We start from the raw sequence: 6,000 nt of genomic DNA, 5'->3' as shown, positions 1-6,000 counted from the left end.
CTATTCCCAGGGCCGGCGTCTGCAGGACTTTACTACAGTGGAATCATTTGCGGTGCCGCGCAGAGGATCTGTGCATTATATCAATGGCTACCACTGGCCAATCAGATGCAAGAAGGTGACATCATACAGCTGTGAGATGCTGAAACAGCCCCCATTGTTCATGGCCGGAAGTATGTACAGTACCTGGTTAAAGATGTGCATGGCAAACCACTGTATCACCTCACAAGTATGGTTTAGACGTATATATTTGGTTTCATAAATGTGAACAGTATTTATTGTATGTAACTTTATAACCTGCAGCTGTCAGTAAAGATGTGATAATACTTTATAAGGGACAAAAATGTCATTATTCAACCACAAGTGTTTCTCAGCACAGATGAAAGACTGCAATAGGTAGCTCAGATGTGGGCAGAGCTACAGGCTGATAAAAAGTACATCACAGGAAGTAGAGCAGTGGCCATCTTGGAAGCGGTTGGCAGTTGGCAGTGAATGAACTCAGAGACAAAGGACGTGCAGAAGAGGGAAGAGATAATATTTGCAAGTAGAAATCTATCATCTTGACCAGAGCTGTGACAGAGTGGAGCTGACCGTGACTGGATCCGAATCCTTATCAGATGGGAGACGATTGCTAAAAGGACGCTGTCGTGAAGTTGATAGGATATTGTCAAGAGACAAGTCATAGTTACAAACAGTATTGCTCATCTGTTGGCGAGGCCTCTCATCTGACTGTGTACTTCAGACATATTGTCCAGAGCAGACCCGGGTCGGTAAGATAAGTAAGGCCCACTGCGCCATCGCAGTGGGTAGCCGTGCACACATCTCACATCAGTTTAATGCCAGGATATTTGAGACAGAGGTAGGTCCTGTAGATAGTTTAGGTAAGCATAGTAACCTTGTCAGGCCACAGTTATTGTACAATCATCGTTTGGGACCATCGTTTCCATGACTACATCATCTAATTCTTTGTCATTGAGGCTTCTCTGTGGATCTCAACGACCTCACACCTGGATGTTGCTAAGACCTATCACGGAATTTAGGCCATAATTGAGCTCATCCAGTAGGGAACTTGTGTTGAGCAATATATCTGCTATTTAAGTTTTTATTCTCTTCGCTAAGCAGCCATTTTATATAGTAAGTTGTTTGGTTATTCAAGGTGAATCTTGGAAAGGATCCTCCATTAATGGGCACTATATTTATATTGGGGCAGGGGAATAGTCAATTGGGGGTTAGAGTAAATTTATCTTAAGTTTGTAAACTGTTGTGCTATACCGCGGGCAGCTTGTATTTCACACCCATCCAATTTTTTTTATGTCTAAGGGTATTAATAGGTAGTTGGTGGTTGGAATATCCAGTCATGCCTGTAGGTAACATATAGTGTATATATTGTAGTTGACTCACCCAGGTGAGTGCTGCTAAGAGCAGTTCTACTATTCATATGTGAGGCCGTATGGCACATTTTATAAAAATATTTTAGTGTAGGACTGCCTCAAATGAGATTTGCCGTGACGTGGCGAGGCAGCTCAAGAAATTGCAATTTTTTGCCAAAAATCTCAAAATTTTTATAATAAGTACAGTTTGGAATGTTTAGTGCTGAAGTGCACATTTGGTGCTGGCTTTTTGTTTTTTCTTCATTGAATTGGTCGGTGGTTGACCTCCACCTTGCTATGCACCCCAATTTGGGATGTATTTCATCTGTCTAGATTTTGGCGGTTGGTGACTGTTCACATTAAGTCATCAGGCTTTGTCCACAGGCTATTTACTTCATGCAGCATTTGCTTGGACCTGTCCCGCCCACAGCCATGACTCAGTCATGGGTACAGGATTGAAATAGACCAGGTGAGTGCTGCCAAGAGCAGTTCTACTATTCATATGTGAGGCCGTATGGCACATTTTATAAAAATATTTTAGTGTAGGACTGCCTCAAATGAGATTTGCCGTGACGTGGCGAGGCAGCTCAAGAAATTGCAATTTTTTGCCAAAAATCTCAAAATTTTTATAATAAGTACAGTTTGGAATGTTTAGTGCTGAAGTGCACATTTGGTGCTGGCTTTTTGTTTTTTCTTCATTGTAGTTGACTCATGTTGTAAGGCGCCACGCTGTATAGCACAAGGGTCTCAGCTTCTTCGCTGAGTGTTTGTGGATTTTCCCTGAGTGTCTTCCCCTGTTTTCATTGCGTTCATATTCAAATTGTAGTAAAGTACTTTTGTTAGTTAATCTAGTTTTGGGGCCGTTTATTTCCCATTCGTGACTTTGCTGTATCCTAAAGAGCCCACCACGGTGCACAGCTTACACAGCGACGTCACTTCCTTGCATCTGATTGGCGGGCAGCAGCCATTGGTATAACGCAGACCGCTGCTCTGCGCGGCACCACAAATGATGCCACTGTAGTAAAGTCCTGCAGGAACCAGCCCCAGGCATATAGCTGCGATCGTCACGGGGTCTGCGCGAGGCAACAAGCCGCCTCATGGGCCGCAAACTGACCGCAGGCTGCGTGTTTGAGACCTCTGGGATAGAGTATACCTCAATTACTTTCTGTCAGGTTCATTCAGGGAAGGACACATACACTAATACCGCTGTGAAAATTGGTCCAATTAGTGGACGAAACCAATAAAAGTAAAAAGGCAAATACAGTATGAAAATGGAATTGCTGGGAGTTGTTTTTCATTTTTTATTTCATGTTCTATATGATAATTAATACTTAACAACATGATACTGAAAATTGTTAGTTCAGTTTGCTTTTACAAGTTACGCAAATTTCATTCCTGCACACAAACATTTGTAGATGCAAGCCTGAAGCACACAGCTTGTACAGAAATGCAATGTGGCTCTCCTTGTGAGGCCATATGCTTCCATATGGAAAATGTTATGTAGGCATTCTCTACAACTCAGCGGTCTTTCAGCTGTTTTAGAACTGTGAACATCCCATGTGATGTCTTTATAGTTTCATTAGGTTTACTAGAAATGATAAACGCTGTACCCAGCATTATCACAGTATTTTTTTTATATACAGTATAATTGTTTGTTCCCTGCTCCTTCTGATGACCTTTTAATTTCTGTTCTTTTCTTCATGTGGCTTGTGTTGGACAATCATTACAATGGCCATTTTTAAGAGGTTCTCACTTTGGTTCATGGACCTTCACTATTTCATAACAATGTATTTCATATACCGTAATCAATTATTTAACAATTTCCTTTGTTCAAGAAACAATTTGCAGCATATGATAAATGGTACAGATTATTTCAATTATGCCAAGTACACTCTAGTTTTTTCAATATTTGATATTGCATGATAGATATTGAAAACTAAATACTCTTATTGGGTTGCTAATGTGGTACTACCACTATAAGTAGATCTACTATATGATATCATGATATTGAGTCTAAAGGCTACTTTACACACTGCGATATCGGTCCCGATATCGCTAGTGTGGGTACCCGCCCCCATCTGTTTCACGACACGGGCAAATCGCTGCCCGTGCCGCACAACATCGCCCAGAGCCGTTACACATACTTACCTGTCCGGCGACGTCGCTGTGACCGGAGAACCGCCTTCTTTCTAAGGGGGCGGTCCGAGCGGCGTCACAGCGACGTCACTGAAGCGTCACTGAACCGCCGCCCAATAGCAGCGGAGGGGCGGAGATGAGCGGGACGTAACATCCCGCCCACCTCCTTCCTTCTGCATAGCTGCAAGGAGGCAGGTAAGGGGAGCTTCCTCGTTCCTGCGGCGTCACACGCAGCGATGTGTGCTGCCGCAGGAACGAGGAACAACTTCGTTACTGCTGCAGTAACGATTTTTAAGAATGGACCCCCATGTCGCCGATTAGCAATTTTGCACGTTTTTGCAACGATGCAAAATCGCTTATCGGTGTCACACGCAACGGCATCGCTAATGCGGCCGGATGTGCATCACAAATTCCGTGACCCCAACGACTCCGCATTAGCGATGTCGCAGCGTGTAAAGCCCCCTTTAGAGTTAAGCGGGTTTTACACGCTGCAATTTCGCTAGCAAGATCGCAAGCGATCGTACCCGCTCCGTCGGTTGTGCGACACGGGCAAATCGCTGCCCGTCACGCACAACCTTACTTACCCCCGTCACACGGACTTACCTGTCCTGTGACGTCGCTCTGGCTGGCGGTCCGCCTCCTTTCTAAGGGGGTGGGTCGTGCGGCGTCACAGCGACGTCACACGGCAGCCGTCCAATAGAAGCGGAGGGGCGGAGATGAGCGGGATGTAAACATCCCGCCCACCTTCTTCCATCCTCATTGCCGGTGGAGGCAGGTAAGGAGATGTTCCTCGCTCCTGCGGTGTCACACATGGCAATGTGTGCTGCCACAGGAACGACAACCAACATTGCTAATTAGAAGAGAACGATTTTTTTGTTTTAGGACGACCTCTCCGCGGCAAACGATTTTGACCACTTTTGCGATCGTTTTAGGTCGCACATAAGTGTCACACACTGCAATATCGTTAATGACGCCAGATGTGCGTCACAAACAACGTGACCCCGACGATAAATCATTAACGATATCGTAGTGTGTAAAACCCGCTTTATGCTTTAACCCTTTACATGACTTAAATATACTTTATCAGCACACAGTAATTGCTACGCACCCATCTCGTCTCTAGGTATGGCCACAAACCTACAGTTAGGTCCAGAAATATTTGGACAGTGACACAATTTTCGCGAGTTGGGCTCTGCATGCCACCACATTGGATTTGAAATGAAACCTCTACAACAGAATTCAAGTGCAGATTGTAACGTTTAATTTGAAGGTTTGAACAAAAATATCTGATAGAAATTGTAGGAATTGTACACATTTCTTTACAAACACTCCACATTTTAGGAGGTCAAAAGTAATTGGACAAATAAACCAAACCCAAACAAAATATTTTTATTTTCAATATTTTGTTGCGAATCCTTTGGAGGCAATCACTGCCTTAAGTCTGGAACCCATGGACATCACCAAACGCTGGGTTTCCTCCTTCTTAATGCTTTGCCAGACCTTTACAGCCGCAGCCTTCAGGTCTTGCTTGTTCGTGGGTCTTTCCGTCATAAGTCTGGATTTGAGCAAGTGAAATGCATGCTCAATTGGGTTAAGATCTGGTGATTGACTTGGCCATTGCAGAATGTTCCACTTTTTTGCACTCATGAACTCCTGGGTAGCTTTGGCTGTATGCTTGGGGTCATTGTCCATCTGTACTATGAAGCGCCGTCCGATCAACTTTGCGGCATTTGGCTGAATCTGGGCTGAAAGTATATCCCGGTACACTTCAGAATTCATCCGGCTACTCTTGTCTACTGTTATGTCATCAATAAACACAAGTGACCCAGTGCCATTGAAAGCCATGCATGCCCATGCCATCACGTTGCCTCCACCATGTTTTACAGAGGATGTGGTGTGCCTTGGATCATGTGCCGTTCCCTTTCTTCTCCAAACTTTTTTCTTCCCATAATTCTGGTACAGGTTGATCTTTGTCTCATCTGTCCATAGAATACTTTTCCAGAACTGAGCTGGCTTCATGAGGTGTTTTTCAGCAAATTTAACTCTGGCCTGTCTATTTTTGGAATTGATGAATGGTTTGCATCTAGATGTGAACCCTTTGTATTTACTTTCATGGAGTCTTCTCTTTACTGTTGACTTAGAGACAGATACACCTACTTCACTGAGAGTGTTCTGGACTTCAGTTGATGTTGTGAATGGGTTCTTCTTCACCAAAGAAAGTATGCGGCGATCATCCACCACTGTTGTCATCCGTGGACGCCCAGGCCTTTTTGAGTTCCCAAGCTCACCAGTCAATTCCTTTTTTCTCAGAATGTACCCGACTGTTGATTTTGCTACTCCAAGCATGTCTGCTATCTCTCTGATAGATTTTTTCTTTTTTTCAGCCTCAGGATGTTCTGCTTCACCTCAATTGAGAGTTCCTTAGACCGCATGTTGTCTGGTCACAGCAACAGCTTCCAAATGCAAAACCACACACCTGTAATCAACCCCAGACCTT

This window comes from Anomaloglossus baeobatrachus, chromosome 3, assembly GCF_048569485.1.
Source record: "Anomaloglossus baeobatrachus isolate aAnoBae1 chromosome 3, aAnoBae1.hap1, whole genome shotgun sequence".
Classification (NCBI taxonomy): domain Eukaryota; kingdom Metazoa; phylum Chordata; class Amphibia; order Anura; family Aromobatidae; genus Anomaloglossus; species Anomaloglossus baeobatrachus.
Note: the sequence above shows the minus strand (reverse complement) of the source record.